Here is a 25,415-nt window from a genome sequence, read left to right as displayed (position 1 = left end):
AACAATTTTCAGTAAAAACAAAATCATAATGTAAAACTGAGATCATTTGAATCTCCCTCAATAGCTGATAAAGCTAACACCTTGGAAACCACTTCTATAATAGGAAACTAATGTTTCCCTTAAATCATTGTGTAAGTGTTCACAGAGCTTACCAAGATTTTTTCACAAATTCCCACACAAAAATCAAGATTTATGAATTTAATGAAAGTCTCCCTCTGCCTGTCCTTGGAGGCATTTGGAAACATCTAGACACATGGCCAGACACAAATGGCATTTAACTTTTAATATCGCAAATAAACGGCTGTCTTTATATAAGAGGATAAAAGCATGTTTAAATGAAATATTTTTTTCTCTGTGTTTGAGTCAGTTGCCATGGGCAGCTAATTTTAAGGACCCCACTCAAAACAATAACTCATCATAATTGTTGCAAAATATTTCCCTCAGCTCAGAATGTATTTAAACAACTAAACCAGGTTCAGTCCTTACTGGATTCCTGAGGAAATCACATGAATATAATGTTTATCTGTCTCAGTAAATTAACAAAATAATGAGTATACATGTCATCAGAAAATCTAAGTAGAAAGAGTTCATGCTTTTTAGAGTCAACATCCAAACAGGAATTAAAAAATAATGAAATTAGCAAAAACAAAAACAAAAAAACCAAACAACAACAACAACAAAAGGAACTATAAAATCTCAACGACATGCACTCTTGTAAGTTGTTCACATAACACACTCCCTTGCCTATCACAGGGGTTCAAAAAAGCTCAAGGAGTACTTGAGGAGCTGGTGTGGTACCTGTGCTTTGGAAAAGGACTGTGACATCAGGAGATGGTAGGGACCAGGTACATGGGCTGTCACATAGCTTCATCTTCTCGTAGAAGCTGGACAAGCAGAAGGCACTTCAGAAAAACCAATTAGATGACAATCTGCCAGCAATCTGGGGTGGAACTGTCATCACAGCTAGGGTGACTATTGCTCGGATGAAACAGGATGACCAAAGAAACTTGGGGAGGGACCGGCTTTATTTGGCTTAAGCTTTCACAACACTGTTCACCATCAAAGGAAGTCAGGGCAGGAACTCAAGCTGGGCAATGACCTGGAAACAGAAGGTGATGCCGATGGAGGGGTGCTACTTACTGGCTTGCTCCTTATGGCTTGCTGAACTTGCTTTCTTGTAGATTCCCTAGACCACCAGTCCAGGGGTGATAGCACCCACAATTGGCAGGGTCCTCCCCCATCAATCACTAATTCAGAAAATGTAAAACACAACTTAATATATCATGTTCTGTATCCCTGGGAGGGGAGGTTTCCCTTTTCCGAAGGGAAATAAAGGAAGGAGGAGTGGATCTGAGGGTGATGGGAGGTTGGATGGGGAGAGAAGAGGGAAACTGCAGTCGGGATGTAATACATAAGAAAGGAAGTTTTATTTCCAAAGGAAGAAAATATCCTAGGCTACAGCTCAGTCTTCTACAGGCATTTTCTCAGTTGAGTCAGCATCCTGTCTGATGACTCAAGCTTATGTCAAGTTGACACAAAACTAGCCAGCGCAGATGTGAAATGTGCACACGAACGTGCTGCCCAGCTCTACTTTAAAAGAGCATCGGGACAGCTTGCAAACGAACCCACATGCACACACGTGCAGGGCATGTACTGTTTATAGCTCTCTTGGGGCATCACGTTTTATGCAAAACATGTCCATTTCCTTCAGTACAGAAAATTGCCGATTGCTAAATCCCAGGAAGGTATTTCTTTTGGTTTTACTCACAGCTTACTCCAACAGCCTTCAGCCTTTGGGGTCATGGAACAGGTCTTTGTGGGGTAGCGAGATTGAGACCAAGGACTTGGGCAGCTATGCTTTTTCCTGTGTTCTTTTTTGGCTCAGAGACCTTACTACATTTTGATTCTTACCCCATACTCTTCATTAACACAGAGGACTGCTCTCCTGACATGGAAAGCTTCAGAAAACGCCCCCCCCCAATTCTCTATATTAATGTTGGGATGGCACAACCTCGTTGTACATACAGATCGATGTCTGTCCTTCTTCATATATGTCACCCCAGGTCATTAAATCTACTTCTACCCACTTCACCCACAGGTGGACGCTTATGAATGGGGAGTTTTGGCACTGCAGAAACCATCACCTGCAGCTTCTCCCTCATACCCCATTTTAGTGTCTGCTGGGATCCGGTCTCCACTCTGCAACTATCACCACTGCATTATCTTTTCATGATTCTCTCTCTCCACAAAGTGATGTCTCCCATGTTTATTCCAAAATGGGTTGTTTCTATGTCTGATCCCTCCAGAAGCTCAACTAGCAGAGTTTTTGAGATGATAACGCCTGCATAACTCCCTAATGGACTCACCTAAAACACATGATACTCTTTCATGTTCAGATATCGAGGACCAGTCTAACAACAGCCATGGCCGTATCACATGGCCGTATCACGTCGGGAGCTGTGATGAACTCGGAGATTCGGCACCAAGATCCTCCCATACAGTTTCCCACCCAGTTTTGGGGACAGTGCCACTTCTAACACTGCTCGTCACTTTTCCCTCATGGCAAATCTTTTCCCATATTCCCACTTCAGTCTGTGATACCACTAACGGCCAATCGATGTGCCATACTTTTGGATTCAATTTTAACATTTTTTTCATCACCATAGAATAAAAATTGTAGTAAATATTCCTTTAAAGACCTCTTTTGGCTGTTCTTCTGCTATCCGCCCTTAACCCCCTCCTCTTCCTGCACCCTCCTCTAGGCATCTGAACAACTGTCAGCCTCTCTACTTTAGTTCAGTCTCTCTAGAGCACATGGGAAGCAAAGCTAAGGTTTAAAATAGTCCACAATGTTACATTCAGTCAAGGATTTACCCTACCATTCATCTCCAGTTCAGTTCGATTTATTTCAGCATTCACAGGAATTTTGAAAATTTCTTCCCTTCCCTGGGAGAGGTTTTGTCTCGGCCTCCTGCCAAATCATCTGTCATTATCACCTCACCAAGCAACAAAACAGTACTAAAAGGGTGAAAAAATAAATCAAGCTATTCATGGTGGCTCATGTCCTGTAATCTCAGTTCTTAGGAAGCTAGAGCAAGAAGATAAAAATAAATAAAATAAAATAAAACTGAAGGCCAACCTGAGATATATTCATTTTAGTTCAAGGCAACTCTGGGTTCCTACATAAGGGAAACCTCTCAAAAACCAGCCAAACAATCAAAAACCAAACAAAACATCTCACCTTAAGAAAACAGGAATAGAATGGCTTTTAGAACTCATCAGTAGCAGTGGTCCGCAGCACAATGAAGAGAAAGCACACTGGCCTTTATGCAACACTTATTAGCATCATGTTTGGTGATGATATAATGAAAGCTTTCCCCAAGGAAATTAAAAGAAACAAAGACAAGAATAATTATTGTCATTATCTCAATTCAGCTCATGCAGAAGGTCTACCCAGTGTTGTAAAGCATAAATAATAAAAGAGATTATAGAAAAATACATTTACCATTCTTAGAAAACATGGTAAACATGATTATATAGTCAAAAGTACACACCATAGAGTAACAGTATGAGAGTTAGCGCATACATTTAGCAAAGTCATTAAATGTAAATTAAAAATGAAAGACAAATCAATGTACCAGACAATAAAAGCAATTTTACAGATCTAAAAGTCTAAAGTAGAACTAAAGAATTAAATACAAAACTATCAAACATAGTAAATAAAGTTCAAACCATCTATACCAAGAAACCAAAACACTGTTGAGAAAAATTAGATGCATGTTGTAATATGTTTAATAGTAGGAGAACTCTGGATTTAAAATGCAAATTCACCTCAAGTTAATTTGCAGATTCAATATAAACCCAACGAAAAGTCTCAGAGGGGTGGGAGGAAGTAGAGGAGCAAGATGTGTTGAAAATTATTTCAATTTTAAAGTAGAAATTGGGGAAACTGAGAATAGCTAAGCTGTCTTCAAAAAAACAAAACAAAAGACAAAGTTGGAAGGGGGACACTAGCTCTCACATAGACACATCTATTATAGAATTCTCATAACTGCAATTTGGAAACTGATACCCAAAGATAGAAAAATTAATCAATACACTTACATATAAGTATGAGTATGGGTGCATGATTCTAATAAAGTGGACACTGTCAGGTGAGGGAATAGCCCGTGGGAAGGAGGGTGAATTACCTTACATCTCACAGTATCATAACACAAGGGCTCAATCCAGATGGATATAGATATAAGCTGAAGGGCCAATCAGCCAACTAGGAAAAATAAATAAAGACCAAGCCCATCATGATTTCTGTTCAAAAGTTCATAAAATGAGAGACCAAGAAGACTATCAAAAACAAACAAGTCACAAGAGGGCAAGTGCCCTGAAAGCCATCCTGCATTCCAGCTCCTTCCAAAAACCCTCTTCCCTCTAGAGCAGCCATCAGAGCAGCCAACTTCGGGGTTTCTGTTTCAACAATATTGTATATTTGACTAATGAGTCAAAGTAGCTGGAGGAAAAAAATTACAGCTACTCCTGCTTAGTTATTCATGTGTAAGTTGTCAACTTTCTGGGTCTCAACTGCCTATGAAATTACGAGGTCCAAGACCTTCTAGGCGCCTTTCAATCATAAAGTGTAGACTCTGGTGCTACAATTCTTTTTAAATGCCCAAATCAGGAAGGAGGATGCAACGAGATGAAATGAACCAGTATTGGTCAGCAGAATATTTAAATTCTAATTCTGCGTGCATGAATTCATAAAGTGTATCTCACGCCATTCTCAGAGGTTCCCAACCAGCTCTGGCCAGGAACATCATGGGTAACTATTGTGTCAACAGAAAAGCATCATGTCTCGTCAACTATCCCATGTTGGCACTGACAGGGCATAGGAATGGTGGCCATGGAGGGAAATGTCATCCTTATCTTCCAGAAAAGCCTGAGAATCCAGCAGTGACTGAACCATATTCTAAAGTAGCAGAAGATGCACCAGTGGCCCTGGAGAATTCAGGGGGTGTGCCTTCCTCTCTGACACAGTTCAATAAAGCAGAGCATTGTAGCAGAGTTTATCTTGGACTGTAAATAACTCCATTCCATCCAGTTTTAACCACGGCCACTTGAAGCAGCTCGGAAATGCATCTGTCACGTTGCCTTGTGTGATTTAAAGGAGTTTATTGTTTACAATAGTATCTCAGCAGTAAAGGCACAATGCATAAATCAGGCACTTGCCAGGCACTGTGGTGAGTGCTTTATGCGAATTATCTTAAGTAATCCTCATGGTGACCTTGTGAAACAGCGATATTAACCTCCACTTCACGGGTGAAGAAATAGACTCTGACAGCCCTCAAACCTCAGAGCACATACTGCACGTTGCTGGCTCACTCACTGTCTGATTCCAGAGTGCAGTTTCTCTTCCCTCTTCCCACTATGCCTTTCACCGGAAGGTGAAGGCTGAGATGCAAAAGAGTGGTGTGCCTAATAGCTAGGCGCTGGCAAGGATAGGCAAGAGAGGAGAACAGAACTAAAGAGACAAAGGAAAAAAAATGTCTTAACTTCGGAAGTGGGATGTTTCTGAATAGCAAGGTTGATTGATTGATTGATTGATTGATTATTGATTAATTGTCCTGGGTATTGAACCCAGAATATTGTATACTATACTGAGCACTGTACTTCTCAGCCACGCCTCCATCCCAACCACATACCACTGATATATACAGAACTGTTAATATGGATAATGAATGAATATAGTTACAGGCTCAGGAGACGTCATCGTTGTCACAGGACCCTCAAATGATGGGAATCCTTACTGGAATCAAGGACTAGACTTAGCACCCTGCTGGGAAGCCCATGCTGATGACCTGGAGTAAGGGACTGGTTTAATTTTGTTTCTGTCTGGGCAGCATGTCTCTGTGTATGAAAGCAAAGGATATATGAAAGTGTAAGGGTTGAGATGTAATATGAATAAGTCAATAAAACTTTTTAAAAAATAGTAAAAAAGAAAGAAAGAAAGAAAGTGTAAGGGAGCTGTAGTATTTGTTGTTTGTGATGGGGCTCTACTCAGAAGCACTATTGATGGACTCCTAAGTACACGTGAACACTTCCATAGGAAGACTCCCACAAATACCACAGTTTCATATAGAACTGAAAAGCAGTGCCTTGATTTTCAGAGCAGAGCTTGTCAGAGGCAATTACATTTGCTTACACTTTCTCATTTCTGGGTTCAAAATTCGATCTGGCCTTCTTTAGGGTTGAATTACACATCTACCCTGTCTACTGCCAAGTTCCATGGCCCTAGTCACAGTCCACGTAAATTTTAATTGCTCCCCATCCACAGCGTGGATAAATTAATAGGCGCTTCACAGTGAGCCCGCCATGTCTGGAGAATGAAAGCAATGCAACTTGCCAAAAGCATTTGGTAAAGCTTATTTCACTTTGGTCTTTAAAACACGGAAACAAGAATACTACTAGGCCACAGAAACGGTTGAACTCTAAAGATCAGGAAAGAAAATCAACAGAGCCTGTGCCCAGCTTATAGCGTGCCCAGCAAAGAAAAGGAAACAATAATTGTATTTCTAGAGAGTGTCGTCCAACACGTCCAATACTCCCACAGAGAAGTCGAAGCCACTGAAGATTGGCTCATGTTTTCACTTCAATGTGGTGGCAATCAATTAAACACATGAGGGCAAAGGTGCCTGTGGAAAGCCATCTACCAGCGCACCTGCACATAAAGAGCTCCAGTGCATTTTAACTAATTTACGGTATCCCGGAATTAGCCTTGATTTTTCTGTGACTTCTTCGCTCTCTGTTTCATGGCCTCCTAGAGCTAATCATTTTGGCTTCCTTAACAAGTGAATCATGCCTTGATTACTTTCAATATAAACTTCAATCTTTCCTTGACTGAATCAGACACTTCAACTTCCTTTTCCACTTAAATCCAGTCTAGTTTTTCTCTTTCCCTTTTCCTTTTTTCTTTTTTTAAATTACCCAATTTCATAAAGTACATCAGATTTTGTCCAAATGCTAGGAATATCTGAATCAGAGTACTGAAAAATTTAATGACAGCCCTAAAGAGGGTCAATTTACTCCCGGTGGCTACTTTGGTAGCTACTGAGTCCACAGAGCATTGGTAATGTGTCCAGTTCAAAGACATTACTCTGCAGGAATTACCACTTTCAGGATCCTGTAAAAATAATTTCTAGTATTTAATTTATGCTTGTAACAGGTAGAAATTATAGTTTGTATATACTGGAATAAATGTACTATGGTATAAAAATGAGTTTCCATTTTGTTTTATGTTTTTTAGTGGGGCAATTTGGGAATCTAAATTATGTAAGATGTATGATTTATATTTTTTGGGGTAGTTCTGATCAACGCCCCACATTTCAACTCACACTACCACATATGGAGACTCTCCTCAGTCTTGTACTTTGTGTAGTGGCCCTTAATGACATGTCTGCCTTGTCCGTTGAGGCCTCAAAAGGCGTGTTTTCTTGCTTAATCTAGTATTTAATGTATCTGGATAGAAATGTATCATAACATGTTAGTTTAGTGCAGTTTTCTGCCCCTTGGAGAGCTATAATTGCACAGAATGCATCTGATGCTTGCTGGTACCTGATTTTTATCTCCCCAGATTATCAATCATTAGTTCTTCGAAAACTCTTAAAAAGTGATCTCAGAAGTAGAGCATGTGTCTTCCAAATGAGGCTCGTTCATGCACGGCCATGCCTGGATAGAAGTGTCAAGGACTTTCCATAATCCTCATAGCCTATTAAAACCAAACGAGTCCCAGAGGGCCCAAAATAGAATCCAGCATCCACTCCCAGGCTCACTGTTAAGTCCTGTGGTGTAGCTGTGTTTCAATTGATAAAATAAAATGTAGCCTATTCTACATTACACAGCCACTTCACTGCTAATTGGGAATGCACTGGGCAGTATAGATCATTAACCTGAACACAGCTAGAAATGTTATATTACACTTCTGTTCAGAAACTCCAGCCAGACAATCATCCTAATTTCAAAATGTCAAACCCACTGGTGCTAACATTTCATCCCCTCGGTCAACTTCTTGCTGTGACTCCTTTGACTCTCCTTGGACATTCCTCTAAGGAAACAACTTGACACAGTACGTAATGTTCATAATGTTCATAAAAGCAGGTAGAGAATGCATTGTCTGCTTAAGGAATTTTGCAACTTTCCCATCTTTCACAAAATCAACCTCATACTGCAACTCTCACTAGTTTATTTCCTCCAGAGAGACCATGAGGCCAGTACTGTCAAATATACATGCTCTCACACATGCCCTGTCCTGTCTTGGCTAGGACACTTCATAAGAAGCAGCTGTGACCCTGACCATCCTTACCAGACAAGGTCAATGGAGCTGTGTCCAGACGTGAGCACCCCACGGATGAGTGCAGAGTGGGAAGTCAGAACAAGGGCCTATACAATACAATAAAGCACATTCAAATTTACTTCCCATGACGTTCTAAGGCCTTTCAAATGTCGCTGTTGCCCAGGCCTGCGAGATGGCTTAGTGAGTAAGAGCACTGGCTGCTCTTCCAGAAGTTACAAGTTCAATCCCCAGTATCACATGACAGCTCCCAGCTGCCTGTAACCAACTGAGGAGATCTGAGCCCCTTTATTGGTCTCTGCAGGCAACTGGCATACAGGTATGAGTGTACAGACAAATATACAGACAAAATAACCCTACACATAGAAGTCAAGTAAATCTGAAAAAAAAAAACTTAAATATTGACTGTTCTCCATGGCTTTTCTTTAAAATGATCCTCTGAACCCTGGAAGCTGGGCTACCGAGGCATGCGTGGGTACCAAGTCATGCATGGATTTACTTGATGATCAGTCCAATGCTCCCCCACTTTCCACATCATTCCCAATTGCCCAAGGAAGCCATCAATCTGCACACCTGTAATGAGCCCACACTCATTTGCATGCTGTGCACTGATTGACTTAGGAAGCTTCAAATCTAAGTGTTCACAGGAGATGGAAAGTTAAAACAAATGAGTCTAGGCAGTCAGGGGAGGCTGGAAGAGGCAAGGGTGATGAATGCCCTTCAGAAGAGGCACCTGACAACCACTGTTCAGGGGTTATGTCAAACCAAGGTGAGGAATCTATACCCATTTGTGAGACCTACAATGTTTATTATAAACAGCCATATGCACAAGCATGCCATGGGTTACACAGCAGCAAGTGCTTTCCACGGACTACATGGTTCTGACCTTCAGATTCAAAACATCTGTGAGGACAAAGAAGCTATGCACTGCAGGCTCCAGATTTCCTTGTGGCCCTGCACTGCTGCACCAAGAGAAACGTAAATGCCTACACCAAATCTTGGTGTTTCTTCCTGAAACATCAGTTGTCTCTTAGATTCTTTGAGAATTTATACTGAAATAAATAATATGTCAGGAACACAACCTTGAAATCACATGACTGCAAGTAAAACAGGAGAAACAGAATGTCACCACCCAACCTCACAATTGCAAGAATTTTCTTTTTTCTAAGCAAAAGTTTAATAAGTATGTTATTGGAGGAAAGAAAAAGAAAACCTCAGAGGAGACAAGAGCCTTTCAAATAAATAAATAAATAATTTTCAAGGCTTCTTCACCATGTGGAGCTCTTGTCAGTGCTGGGCCACTTAGATGACTATATTATTTGTGCTTTCAAATTATTCTAGAAGGGCACGGGACATTATATTCAAGCAGCTCGGGCATGCCATCCCAGAGGAAGGAAGACACAGCGCAAATATTGCCGGAGAACTGGCCAGTGCCCACTCATGAACAGTTTTCACTGAGTGCCCTGTGTTTGTTTACTGGCAATGAATAAAACATTAAAATTGCCATTTAGAATATAAAGTACCTTAGTTCTTGCAAAAGGTAAAGTTATTCCTCCCTTAATGTAAGCTACCAAGGCTGTTATTTATAGAATAAAACCCATTATCACAACTCAAATATTGAACAAGAATAGTTTGTATTCAAAGATAAAATTGCCACAGGGGACTATTGATACAGGAAATGTGGCTGGAGAGATATAGAATGCATATTAAAATTTATATACCGAAGAGGGGAAATGTAGTTAACAGGTATGTTTAATATTCCAGCAGCATTGACTGCATTGTTAAAAGTTATATTTGCTGACATTTCAATTATAACCTTCTATTTTCAGTGCCTTTAGTTCAATCCAAAACTTTCCTACAGGTCCAAAATTATATGCTTTGCAAGGTCTCAGCATGCAAATGGTGATGATGATTTTTTTTTTTTTTTTTTTTTTTAGCGTTTGTCAGAGTGAAACATCCAGGAAAAGGCCAAAGGCAAATGTGAATTTGCTTTTCTCTTAGGACCATCAGCTTCTGAAGTGAGAAGAAGAGGGGACAGGACAGTTTTCCCCCAGTAAAGTCAGGAGATTGAGGTGTTATTACTGCAGAAATGGTCAGTGGTGGAGTCAAAACCCAGAACTTTGAGCTCAAAGTCTATAATCATAACGTTGATGGTTATTGTCTTTATATTTTATTGGATAGGAACATGTTTAGATATGAAAAAAAATATATTTTGTACTAGTGTAATATATGGGTATTATATTACAGACATATGTAATTTTATAAGGAGGCTAGAAAGATATTCTTAGCATTGCTTCCAAGATTTCACAACTTGACTTTAACTGTGTTCAGGTCAATATCTAACTTAATGCTATTTATTATAACTATCAATTCATTCTGTGTGTGCAATGCTTAATGAGATATGTCAAGTCTCCGCATTCCAAGTTCAAAGCATAAAGCCTTATTGAATGAAGTTTCCTGGCCACTTTAAAACCCAATCTGAAAAGCCCAGCTCTGCCAATGAGCTATATCCTTAACCACACATCTTTCTTTCATGTTTCGTTTTGTTTGAAACAGGATCTCACTACACATCGCAAGCTTGGAACTCGCTAAGTAGGCCAGCTTACCTCTTCACTTACAAGGACCCAGTGACCTACCCACCTGCCTCTGCCTTCTGAACGCTGTAATGACAGGTATGCAGCACCACACCCAGTTTATACAACTTGTTTATCATTTCTAAGAAGACGTTAAAATTCCACCTTTCCTATGAGACTTGACAGGCATACACTGACACTGTTAGTATCTGCTATTTCCTGGCAGGCATGTCTCCTTCTGAGAGCAGTGATAACAAAGTATCGCAAACAAAGAGATCAGAAGGCTTCAAGTCTGAACTCTAAGTGTCAGAGGGGCTATAATCACCCTTAGGACAGTAAAAGTCTGTCCCATGCCCTTCTCTCGGCTTCTGGTATGGATGCCAATCACTGGTATTCCGTGACTTGTGGACACGTCACTCCAACTTCTGCTTCATCACATATCTCCCCTGTGACTCAGTTGAGAATACAGTCCTATTGAGTAGATGTAGTCCAGGCTGGCCTCATCTCAACTCATTACACTAGCCACAAGCCAGGGGCTAAAAGAGAAACGAGTTATGTGGGGGCTCCTACTGAAGCAAGTGGATCAGGAAAGCTGGGAGGACACCCACTGTCAGAAGCCAACCACTGACTCTGAACAGGCACTATTGGGCAGATTTCTACAGACCTCAAGGAAAAAGAAAGGAGGATGTGGAACAGGGTAAAAGTCCCCCAGGTTCCCAAGATAGTTCATAACCACTAACGTACTAAGTCCCTATTCCAACCTTCAGACTCTGAACTACAAAGGATGTTATGTCTTAGAACTCTCAAACCCTTAGTTATGTTATCAGAGCTATGGGAATACCCTTAAGTGTTCAGAGATTCAAATAGAAATTCAAACATTTCTCTATGTATTTCACATATGAAATGACCACATGATGGTAGTATCATTTCTAACAGTGGTATTATAGAGGAAATGACCTTTGCAGTATCAACTCTCTCTAACACAGACTCAGTTAGCCACATGTGATTCAGCTGGTAACTTTGAACTCCAGTTTCATGTCCTACATGTAACCAGGAAAACACTCAATGCACTACAGATCTGAGGCTTGGAGTCCCAGCTAGTGGAGCAGGTCTGCACACTTGCACACAGTAGGTTGTTAGTTGAAAAATTTCCGCATCCAGTGATCAAAAGGAACTGAACTGGTCAGGAGACAGGTTCAGGCATTGTGCTCATGAGTTAATTTCTGATATATAACATGCCTCTAATAATGAAGGGAGCAGCCAGGTACCAGATCAGGAAAACACTGCATGAAAAACATATTTATCAAAATACATAAATCCATGGGCATGTGTTATATGAGTTCTGATTAGTTTCATCTTCTCTGGCCTTATGTAACCTAAATCATGGGCCTGCATGGTGGCATATGCCTTTAATCCCAGCACTCGGGAGGCAGAGGCAGGCGGGTCTTGGTGAGTTCAAGGCCAACCTGGTCTACAAAGGGAGCTCCAGGACTGCCAGGGATGTTTCACAGAGAAACCCTGCCTTGAAAACCAAAAACCTAAACAAAAGAATCCTAAATAACTATATATGCTAACACACTACTGTCATATAAACAATGTTTTTAGAAAGACAGGCAAAACCATCTGGTTGAGCCACACCTGGTCCTGATGAATAACGAGGGTAGCCAGGAAAGCTAGTCTGGCTAAAACACATAAAACTGCAAGAAAATCGTCATCATCACATTAATTTTTATTAGTTCTCCCAGCTTCCAAAGAGTTCAGATGTCTGTGGCTCTGCAGAACCTCACACTTCCTACCTCTCTGACACGTCTCAGCCTTTAATAATCCACTGTTTCCCTAGCCATGTTCACGTCTAAACATAAATACATCTCTTTATAGCATAGCTCAAAATATTTTTTCTATTTACTAAGTCGACACTTTCTTTGATCGCTTGAAAACCTATTCTGGTAACAATTTGTATATAATAGAGTTGAAAGTAAGCAGATTCCTTTGGGAATTTAAAACACCTTCGAAGTCCTAAAGCAAATATACTGAAGACAGAAGGGGCTGGCTGTCTCTCTCTTGCCTGCCTTTGCCTACTTGTTTGACAGCAATGATTTAAAGCCAGGTGAGGAAATAAATCCTTCAATTTGGCTGTGATCCTTGGAAAGAAGCTTAAAGTGGTTTAATAAGAGGGTAAGATTAACCCTTACTTCTAAAAAAAAAAAAATTCCAGAGATGGCAAAGGAAGTGCTTTTATGCAAATGTCAATGTCATTCCTTCCTAATTACTTTTATTCTCCTAGAAAGGGGCTCCTTTGCTAATCTACTCAGATGAAGGGTCCAAATGCTACCTCCAGTGCCTATCTCTTGTCACAGATTTAAGGTCATTTGGAATATTCTCCTTCTTCGTTGTGCTAAGAATTGCCAATGCACATTGGTAAATCCTCACATGTTGATGGCTGGATTCTTCAGGATTATTTTTGAAAATTAATAAACTCTCCAATTAGATGCAAAGATTTTTGTCACATTACAGCTGCAGAGCTTCTCAGTATACAATAAGTCTCCATTTGCTAATATATCCCATGAAAAGAGTCATGGGAATTTAGATCAATGCAGGTTATTAACCCAAGAAAACAGGGAAACTGTGATCTCTTTTGTGCATTATATGCTAATAAAGTATTTCTTAAAAGTAAAAAATGTCCTTATTCTCTTTTAAAAGGAGCTGCCATAGACACAAAGTAATATGGATTTCATCAACTCATAAAGCAAAATAAAAAATACTTGATTCAATAGATGGCACAGTCAAGTAATTATGAACCCAGCTATATACAAAAAGCATTTATTTATCAAAGACATCACAATTATCAAGTTGTCAATCATCTGTCAAGGCCCCATCATTGGGCTGAAAATACTATTTGCTGGAATGCAGTAGTATTTTCTTAAGTAATTTAGTGTTGCTACGATTCTTCTAATAAAGTTGTGTTTTTAATACTTTGAATTCAGAAGCTTGTTTTTTTTTTTTGACAATCATAATTCAGTCTAAACTATACCCATAATTATCAATTTCCTAACAGTTCATCAGGAATAACGGTACTTGAACTGCAAACTAATTTTATGAGGGGAAAAATAACTTTCTTTTATGACCTTAAGGAGTCGTGAAAAGAAAGATCTGGGCATGAGAAAGAAAACTGATTTTTAAAATTTGGCATTATCCCAATTATCAGAACATATACGTAGCAAATAAAGAAGGGGTGAAGACAGGGCATGTCTGTGTATGTGTGGTGATGAACCTGTCATTTTTAGTTCCGCAGAGAATGAAGGTTCTGGAGTCAGCTTGTTCTAAGCCCCATTCTTCAATAAAGCTTTGCTAAAGTTCCCTTAACCTTGAGTCGCATTAAAAAAAACTGTCTTGCACTGAACAAAGAGCAAGGACTGACTGTGACACGAACTCTGGTGCCCCATATATGACTACTTCTCCTTGGTGGGGATGCCTGGTGGCACCCAGAGAAAGAATAAGCAGGCCACCAAGATGAGACTTGATAGGCTATGACCATATAGTGGGGGAGGAGGTCCCCTTCAGTCACAGACCTAGGGGAGGGGAATAGGGTAAAAGCAGGAGGGAGGGAGGAACAGAAGGATACAAGGGATGGGATAACAATTGAGATGTTATCTGAATAAATTAATAAAAAAGAATGTAAAAAAGACATTTTTAAAATGATCAACGTCTCATCGTGTTCCACAACAATAAAAAATGTAATGATAGTTAGAGGGACCTTTCTGAGGGGAAAGAATTTTCATCTTACAATGTGTGCACATTCTCCAGCTGGATACAGTTAGGTGAGGTATATACATTTACCTACACTTCACTTTTTGAATACCAAAGCCCAGACCTTAGTCGTCTTCAACTTCCACAAATTAGAAATGTTTCCACTCTGCAAAAAAAATACCTCTTAATTGATGTTTTTTTAATGAGTAGTTTTTGTTTGAAAATTTTATACCAACTCAAAAAACTGAAATAGCAAGCGAAACCTGATTATTTACTAATGCCACTGACAATGGCATGTACAGAGGGAATCTGAGCACTGGCCTTCACACTGCCATCTTTTTTTTTCTTTTTTTAAAATATATTTTATTAATTAATCATATTACATCTCAATTGTTATCCCATCCCTTGTATCCTCCCATTCCTCCCTCCCTCCCATTTTCCCCTTACTCCCCTCCCTATGACTATGACTGAGAGGGGCCTCCTCCCCTGTATATGCTCATAGGGTATCAAGTCTCTTCTTGGTAGCCTGCTATCCTTCCTCTGAGTGCCACCATGCCTCCCCAACCAGGGGATGTGGTCAAATATGGGACACTAGAGTTCAAATATCCAAAATATATAAAGAACTCAATAAATTAAACACCACCAAAGCAAATAACCTAACTGAGAAATGGGGCTCAGAAGTAAACAGAGAATTCTCAATAGAGGAATATCGAATGGCTGAGAAACACTTAAAGAAATGTTCAACCTCCTTAGTCATCCGGGAAATGCAAATCAAAACAGCTCTGAGATTCCATCTTACACCCATCAGAATGGCTAAGATCAAAAACTCAAGTGACACCACATGCTGGCAAGGACGTACAGAGATAGGAACACTCCTTCATTGCTGGTGGGAATGCAAACTAGTACAGCCACTTTGGAAATCTATCTGGTGCTATCTCAGAAAGCTGGGAATAGGGCTTCCTCAAGACCCAGCTATTCCAATCCTTGGAATATACCCAGAAGATGCTCCAGCACACAACAAGAAATTTTGCTCAACCATGTTCATAGCAGCCTTATTCATAATAGCCAGAACCTGGAAACAGCCTAAGTGTCCCTCAGTAGGAGAATGGATAAAGAAACTATGGTAAATTTACACTATGGAATACTACTCAGCTATTAAAAACAAGGAATTCCCAAAATTTGTGGACAAATGGATTGATCTAGAAATGATCAGAAAACTGGGAATAGGGCTCCCTCTGGAGAGTCTTAACAGCAATCTAACCTTTCCAAAGTTCCTTCTTTGGAAGCCCAGCAGGCCCAAAGGCACTAACACAGTCCAAGCTCTAGCTGCCAAAAGTTCCCTGTGTGAAAATTCAGGGTCTAGCTCAGGGCCTGAAACACAAAAGGATGGAAGCCCCAGTGTGAAGATGCACACCATGGGGAGGGAGAGAAGCTTCGGGTTAAGGTTACACCACCAGCATGGTAGAAAGAACAAACAAGAAAGAGGAGCTGTTCTTAACCATAAAGTAGAACACAGAGTGAGGATGCAAGGTTAACTTAGCAAGAGCACAAACATACAATGAACAGCCATTAACAGAAAAGCTAGTGAGACCATCCTGTCCCAAAGCTGACAACGGCCTGCATGCCGACAGCAAGGAGAACTCAGAATGCCCTAGCACATTTCTGCCTTCCCCCTTAGTCTCCTCTTGCCTGTCTTCTCTTGAGCTCGCACAGCACCCCTGTCCCACTATGTACCCATCTCCTTTCCCATTATATAATGTTGCATCTCAAAAATATGCCCCCTGGGGCTGCATGCCTGTTTACTAGACAGCCCTGCAGTGTGTCTCTGAGACAGAAGTCGGGTATGGGTAGGATATATAATTGTTTTTCAAATGTCCTACCAATGAGGTGAAAGAGAGGCATTACTATGAAGGAAAGCCTGTGTAGTTGGTTTTAAACCAACAAGAAACCTTAGGTTTATTAAACTTAAGGTAACAGAGGGGATGGGGATCAGGGGGTGAAATGCTCAGATCCCCAGCACCATGCATAAAGCAAGGTGTGGTGGTATACGCTGGGCTAGTGAGTTGGAGCCCAATAGATCGAAGACGTTCCCAGGTCTACCAGCCTAGACCAACCAGTGAGCTAAACACTCACTGAGACCCTGTCTGAAACAATTAAAAGGAGAGCAGTCAATAAAGATACAGGAAACACAGACATCTGGGCTCTCTGTCTCCCCGAATGCACATGTGTACACACACATAAACATGTACACATGCACCAAGCACAGAAGCGAGCCAACAAAAAACCCTTAAGAAATAGATTTCCCTAAAGCTATTTGTAAGTGCTGTTAAAAAATAAAACAGTGGCTTCTAATATTTCACTGGAGACTTGGGTTTCAAATAATATGAGGTGGAAGTAAGGATTGTGTTAAGTAATGATCAGCTGAACCTAAATTACGGAAACCCATTTGTAAAAGGCTTCTGACCTTTTTATTTTTCCCTCAAAGGCTCCAGCATTGCTGAAAGCACTTTGAATAGTGAGCATACAGGGAGAGAACTGGGACAGAGCTCAGCGGTGAAGCACGGCCAGAATATGCAGAGCCCCAACTCCATCCTCAACAGCAGAAAGCACGAGTCAGTATGCTGCATTAATATGCTTTTTCTCCACAGCAATTCAAACACGTAGCTATTACAACTCCATTAATAGCTCAAGACTATCCCAAGACATAACATCTACTTGCTTCAATCCTACACTGACAACTGTATATCTATCTCAAGGCTAGTTCTCTCTCACTTATTTTTTATTTAAGATGTACTTTAGTATTTATTTGTGTGTGTGTGCGTGTGCATGCATATGTGTGCACATAAGCCACATGTAGGTAGAGGTACCCATGGAGACTGGAAGAGAGAGCATCAGGTCTCCTGGAGCAGAAGTCACAGGACCTTATGAGCTGATATTGGTTCTGAGAATGGACTTTGGGTCCTCTCTGCAAGACCAACAATCCCTCAATTCCTGAGCTATCTCTCCAGCCTGCTTTTTTCTCTTTTAAAGACAGATATACACAAAATTTAAAAAATCAAACATTGCAACATCAACTCAACTCACTATTTACAATTAATACTATTTCTGCCACGGCTACAAAATGACTAGACTCTCATTCATCCTGCTTCTAGGATTATCAATGATCAAAACTGTTTTGAAAGAATTCAGACAAAACAAACTCAAAGAACATTGATAACCCTTGACTCCATAATACATTCATGAATTAATTCTACAACAAACAGAAAAACATAAGAGAAAAGGGCTCACCAGTGGACCATCTGTGATATAAAAACTATAAATGATTCATTTTGAAAATATCTGTGACTTAATTATGGGTTTTTAAAAGGCAGTGGGCTATTATAATGTAACCATGATAAACTCCCTTAAGACAAATGAGGAAAACTGCTTATCATGTGGTTACTAGTAAAAATTTGTGCACCTAATGAAGGAATAACGCACATGAAGACATCTGCTACCCAACTATGGCATGATAGCTTGAGTAAGTTTTTTTTTAACCATCTTAATTGCATTGTTACCATAATTTCATGTTTTGAAAGACATTCTGTATACAGATTTCTATATAAATATATTCCCTAATACTTCAAAACAATGCCGACTTCAAATAGCCCTGCTGCTTGAACACTTACAATAATGAGTGAGGTTAGAGCTGGAACATCTCTTGTGTTCATACAGGTTCGTACAGGTTTTCCGAGCAGCCAGCTATGTGCTTCCGAGTCCCAAGTATCCCCGCTATCTAAGCTTACATCAGTAAGAGAAGAAGAAAGACAAAACAGCATTCCCAGTGTTTTAAAAGGGACGTCGCATTGCATGACTAAATTACAAAGCTCCAGAGAAGTTCTCTGCAGTAACCGTTGACATATTAAAGGCTTGCCATTATCGCTAATGCTACTAGCAGTTAACATTCACAGAGTACAAACTTCCAGCACCCTGTCTCCTGCTTTCCATAGATCTCATTTCCATAGTCCTCGGTGCAAAACAGCTAAGTGGTACTTCATCTAACTCCGGCTTATAACCGGGGACACTGTAGACCAGGTAAGTATCACATACCCCCAGAGTTACATGGAGGATCTATGATTGACAGTCAATGAGTCAGCTTAATACTAGCACTTTAAGAAAGCCCTGCTCCTGTACAGAAAGGCTTCCCCAAATACCAGTCTGTCCTTACAAGAACTACTTCTATCATGCCAGCATTTTTATTACATTTCTTTATGGAATCATTCGGGATTTTCTTTCCCAGTTATTGTTATCTATCCTCAAACTGGAGGAATTTGAAACAGCATATACCTGAACGGTGTATCGTTTCTCTTCTTATCTTTGGAGCCAACGTCACTCCTGATTCCTAAAGTGAGCATGTAGATTAGCTAACCATGGGCTGGGCCGACTCAGAAACACATCATCACTCTTAAACTTCCTTAGCAGGAATCTTTATGTAGGAGTTTTCTCAACCCAGAATCAGCGTGGAGGAGGAGCTTTGCTTTCTGAGGCCCATAGCTCCTTCTCTGGGTAACTCTAGGCAGTTAGCTCCCTTCCAAAACAAAACACACACAGACATACACACACACACACACACACACACACACGAGAGAGAGAGAGAGAGAGAGAGAGAGAGAGAGAGAGAGAGAGAGAGAGAGACAGAGACAGAGAGACAGAGAGAGAGAGACAGAGAGAGAGACAGAGAGAGAGAGAGAGAGAGAGAGAGAGAGAGAGAGAGAGAGAGAGAGAGAGAGAGAGAGAAGGAGGGAAGAAGGGGAAAACCCAACTCTTAGGTACACTGTGCTATTTTGTTCGTTCTGGTTTTATGTTCTTCAATCACCACATCTTCAGTCTTACTTCTGGACTATGGCTAAGTATAGAGTCAAGATCAAGTCCAAGGGAGCTGAAGATAGAAAGATGGAAAGGAACTGTAGTTGCTGCCACAGACAGAAGCAAAGGTAGGCTGCTCGGGAATTCTCTGGGTTTTTTTCTAAGTTTAATTTCTTCCATAAAATTTCACAGTGAACTGACTTGGGCACAATTGAAGATGTGTGAAATGACCATTTTTAATGCATTATCTAAGCACCCCAGTGGCCTTACTTATAAATAAAATGCCCTTAAGAGACTTGGACACACTGGATAGAAACAAACAGTGCCAACTTGAAATTATCAGAGAAAACACTGAAAAGACCACAGGACCACAATAGATAAATGTCCTCTTGTTTTGCCTCTCCATCATTGAGACAGTATTCATTGATCGAATCAATCTTGGATATAATTAAATAACAAGTTCTTTCACTAGAAAAGAAGCATCTAAGCATCTTCCTTAAGGAGAGTGTAACTAAATTCTTCATAACCAAAGTGTGAATGAAGGATGCGCTGTTTAGGGCTCTAACTCATATCATTAGGACAAACCTTGGTGTCCCTGTTCTGCCTACTTGTTCCATTTCCAATTAACTGACTCTTCAGAGACTGATAATTCTAATCCATTACCAATAGTCAGGTGACTGGCTGTCACTCCTTGTAGAACAGCAGTTCTCAAGCTGTAGGCCGTGGCCTTTTGCAGGCCAGACGATCCTTTCACAGGGGTTGCCCCAGACCACTGGGAAACACAGATATTTACACTATGATTCACAACAGAAGCAAAATGAAGCAGCAACTAAAATTATTTGAATCTTAGGGGTTACCACAACATGAGAAACTGTAAGAAAGGGCTGGAGCCTTAGGAAGGCTGAGAACCATTGTTCTAGAATCTTATGGCAGCTCATAGAATAGCGCTCTATGTTAAAGCCACCAAGACAGTTCTGTCATGTCTCAGTCTCTTAAGGTTAACATTTAAGCTACCATTACTAAAATCAGACCCACTAAAATCTCAAAGTGCTGCATGTCACACAGGTATGGGCATTCTAAACATCACCTTCGAGAATGACATTGAGGAATGCCACGGGCATGGAAGCCAATCTGAAGTGAAAATCCAAACTGGAATCTCATGACTAGCATCAAGTGTTGTTAAAGGCTTCTTTCTTTATAATCTATTTATTTTACTTTCCAACTGAAGGTATTTGTTGGAACTGGGGTGCACATGTGATGACACCTATGTGGAGAAGAGAGGGCAATTCTCAGGGCTCAGTCCACACTCCAACTTGTACACCTCTGGAATGGAAACCAAGTTGTTATTCTTGGCAGCCAGAGACTTTACTGACAAAGCCATTTCCTTGGTCCCAATGTTGGATATTTACTTAAAATATCAAGGATCTACTGTTGTTTTTGCATTCAAAGCTCTTTTATTTTCAGTGAAGATTTGAGATCACATTGGTCAAGTGTACTATATTTTCAAAATAAGTAGATATCACGTATGTCCAAAGTACTATGTATTAGCCTGGAATTATAGAAATTAACCAGGATAGACTACGTGGGCGAATATATGGTGTCCAAGGCATTACCACTCCTACACAGCCAGCTTGTGTGGCTTCATCCAGCCTCAGCTTTGTGCTCTTTCAACATTCTTGTCCATTCTCTGAATAATACTTTCCTTAAATAACTCTCCTCTATCAATATTGTTCCTTTTGTGTGACTCACAACTTATTAGTATAGTTTACAATTTCATGGTTTGGAAGGCTCCGTACAGTAGATTTTTTCATTTAACATATAGAGCATGTCTTCCATTCAGTTCTAAATCACTGGCTATATTTAACAATATACATTTAATATCACATAGATTATACAGATTAGTTAGACCCAGGTAATCTCGTGTACAAAGAACTGAATAGATTTTAATTCTAAATTTATGAGAAAGTATCATGATAAATTCCTCTTATTTTTTTAGTGGTGTACAGGACCAAAATCAACAGCCTTGTTCTTAGCTGAAGTCCAAGAGTAGTTATCAGTTTCCTAATAAAAATAACCCACATGATTTAAATCATCACCACAGAACATCTGGGGTCTTCTGCCACACCAAGATTCATTGTTGGTTGCATCCATCCTTAACACGTTGCCCGTGGTGTCACAGGTTCAACATTCTCCTAGCAGGAAGGTACATTGTATAAAGGAGCCACAAGGAGCTTATATTCTACTACATATTCTTTGGTGTTGCACAAGAATTAAGAGATTTATTTGAACGAATAGTAAGATCTAATCTAGGATCTCATAGGAGTCTTTTCTAACAAGTACAAATCTTCAAAACAATGTGTGCCTCTCAGTTTTCATTCAGTTAAAAATCCGTCTTTCAACAGATGAAATATGTTTATTATAACACTAAGCTAAACAACTAACCCAGCCTTTATTTTTCTCATTTTATCCACTATTTTAGGTGAAAACAACAAGAAGGGGGGGGAGGAGAGAGAGAGGGGGGGGGCGCCAGGGGCAGAATCAAGACTAAATGACTTCTAAAGCCCCATGAGGCCTCCCTTCTTAATATTAAAAAAAATGGGGGTGTGCACCTGGAGAACAAATTGTGGGTCTCACCTTCCAGGAATCCAGCCCAGGTCCTCAGGTGGAAGGCAGTAGGTGCCTTCATATTTTTTAATTTTTATGATAAAGACCTCATCAGAGGCTAGAGCAGTGGCTCTCAATATCCCTAATACTGTGATCCATGAATACAATTCCTCAGCTTATACTTACCCCCAACCATAAAGATGATTTTTGTTGTTACCTCATGACTGTAATTTTGCTACAGTTAACAAATACTGATGTTACGTATCTGATGTGCAGGAAATCTGATGTACTCTGTGAAAGAACCAATCAACTCCCAAAGGGGTCATGACCCACAGGTTGAGAACCACTTTTCTAGGGTGCTAGAGCAGGTGTTGGCCATACCGCCTGGAGACCTGATTTCAGATCCCCTCCATCCACATAAACAGCCAGACAAGGCACTGTGCCCACTGGCATCCCAGCCCTGGGGATTCAGAGAAGGAAGGGCCCCAAGGTTTTCTGGCTAGTTAGTCTGGTCTATGAGGGAACTCCAGGTCCAATGAGATGACTTTCTCAAAAGATAAAGGAGGAGACTAGTGTGATGGCACAGCGGATAAAGGTTCCAGAGGTGCCATCTCTGGGACCCAATGGTAGAAGAAAGTCATTTCCATGAAACACACACACACACACACACACACACACAAATAACTATAATCAAGCATTCTTAAAATAAAAAAAAAGTAAAGTGGAGAGCAATTGAGGACAATACCTCATACCACCCTCTGCAGACACGTACACACAAGGGCAAGCACACAACTGCACATGCATCTGCACACATGTACACATAATATATCTGTTTCTTTCAGTAAATCTCCTATGGGCACTAAGGAGAAACTTTCAGTAAACTAATGTAAGTATGCCATATAGAAGGTCTTCAAATACACGGGTGTAAGTGAGCCATATAGAAGGTCTTCCATCAAAGGTGGGTGAATAGATCTGAAAAGCTTTCAACGTAAATAGTTCCAAGTGGATGTTCCCTCTGTAAGTTTACTCCTACTGCCTCAGCTCAGCCAGACAACACCTACATTAGCCTGGCCACTTAAGCGACTATCTGGATGAGCTCACGACTGTCAGCTTCTCGCTTCTCTCTGTCTCCAAACGTTTGCCTATTTTCACATGCGTTCAGCCTGTGTACAATCCTAGCCTCATCACTCAGGCTTATGTGTCATCTAAGCTGTTCAATAATTCACTGTGACTGGATCATCAGCTGCCAGGTTCTGTTCTCACAGCAGGCTAGTTAATGCTGACTCCTACACCTCCTTATTCTGGCAACACTTGAGAGTCAGTGAATTCCTGACGGCTGTTTAATAAAAATAAAATATAATTACATGAGTTTCTTTGATTTTTTTCAAAAGCACTTAAAAGTTTAAACTATAATATGTGTTCAATACTGAGTTGTTTTTATTGTGTGAAATTACCATTTAAGTGTTTTCATAGCTTTCTCAGTAGCTGCCTTCTTCATGAAAAATATTAATGTCTACTGCCACATTGTAACTACTTTCTCCAGTTAATAGTTTTCCATCAAAAATATCAAATTTTTTTTATTTTAAAAGTATGTTTTATTTTTAACACATATCCAATACACCCACTATTTCCAAGTTATGATTTCTGAATTTGGATGAACTCTTGAAGTTCCATGTCCGTTGACGTTTTCTAAATCCTTCGTCTTAGCACAGTGACCTGTGCACACTGTGCTGACTCAGTTGCTGGGTTTTGTGATCCTGGAAATTGGATCCTGGATGCAGTCAGTGCATGCTAGGGAGCAGGCTACCACTAGGCTACACTCCCAACCTAGGTCTGGGTTCTACAGATGATAGTATCACCAAGATGGGTTCCATATCTAAAGAGTGGAACCATCTCCAACTTGACACACTGTATCAGACAGATGGACCACTAGAATTAATATAGAAGACGTTTTAAGCTTCCAGTGTAGAACCCCCCTAAAAAGCCCCAACATGGAAGCCAATGTGAGGCTACCATTTCAGCACTTAATTCTTCTCATAATTCATATACTTTTGCTTGACTTTCTGGGCTAGTTTGTCCTGTAGTCTTCTTCACACCTGCATTTGAATACTACCTCCTCTAGAAAGGCATCCTGGCTCCCTCTATTATCCCCTTTCTTTGGCAGCAAATCTCAGTTGAAAGTGATGCAATAGCTCTGGTTGGCGGTAGAGTAAAGGCTGACAAAAATCAAAAGTAGACAATATTGCGCGCTTAAGATGTACGCAGCATGTTCAAGCCTGCCACACGCCTGCACTCGCCACAGTTCATACTCTTCAGGATAGACTGTTTTTCTTCCCAAGGTGGCAGCTGCCTGGGAGCTGCGGGCCATCAGCATCATTCAGCTGGACCAGGAAAAGACCGAACCTCAAGCTTGGTTTCTTTTGTGCCATCTCCACACAATACTGGAGTGAAATTTTTCCAGTTCCATCTTAAGATGGGACTATCTGCACATTATGCTCCTGGATTAATCCAAAACTTGGTGAAGGTGACACTCTTCTCCTATCAAATCCCCATGGTCAGAGGCCCTACCCAAGAGATGCTCAATCAATGTTAGGAGGGAAACAGTAGTAGGGAGTGCTGGGAGGCTGGTTCAAGGTACAGTATTGTTGTTTGATGTCATTTGTTTCCTAAGAAAAAGTCTTTACAAAGCCAAATAAAAAGCTGAAACACAGGTCTGTGAAAGCAACCACTCTAGCCTAAGTTTCAGAAAAGCTAAAAAGTCATTCACAATGTGATTAATTTGTTATCCTAAACAATTTGGTACAATCTTTTTATGAATATTGAAAAGAAGCCAGGCTCATTTTTGCACACCTGTCCCAGCACTCAGGGAGGCAGAGACAGGTGCATCTCTGTGAGTTCAAAGTCAGCCTGGTCTACAAAGCGAGTCCAGGACTATTGTTTTTAAATTACCAGTATTATTAGTATGCCTGGCTAGCAATTAATTAAGACACAGACACTTGTTATAGTTTAAAATAGCCTTAGTTAACGTGGGGCAGGGAAGATGTCAATCCTCTAAACTACCTCCCATAGTGGGGCCGGCATGGGATCCCTGCCTCAATCCCACACCATCTGCTTCCAATAACTTCTATCAAGCTACCTCCCATCCATAATCTCAAATACTTGCTCATGTTCTTCATATGGGCCAAAGTCTTCATCCATGCTGGGCATGTGCTTCTCCTCTATCTAACCCATGGCAGTCTTCCTTTCTCTCCTCTCTCCTCTGGGGTCTCTCTCTTCTTCCCTTCCTTCTTGTGGCAGTCTTTCTCTTC

General features: G+C 40.5%; 1 protein-coding gene across 9 annotated transcripts in view; it reads right to left on the bottom strand.

Annotated features, from left to right (window-relative positions):
- KLF12 (KLF transcription factor 12) overlaps positions 1–25,415 on the bottom strand; it is a 581,105-nt gene that overhangs the window by 301,670 nt on the left and 254,020 nt on the right. The window lies entirely within an intron of this gene.

The sequence above is a fragment of the Acomys minous genome (genome assembly GCF_964271855.1).
Source record: "Acomys minous genome assembly, chromosome: 18".
Lineage (NCBI taxonomy): Eukaryota > Metazoa > Chordata > Mammalia > Rodentia > Muridae > Acomys > Acomys minous.
The sequence above is the reverse complement of the archived record's forward strand: the minus strand, read 5'-3'. Positions and strand labels throughout refer to the sequence as shown.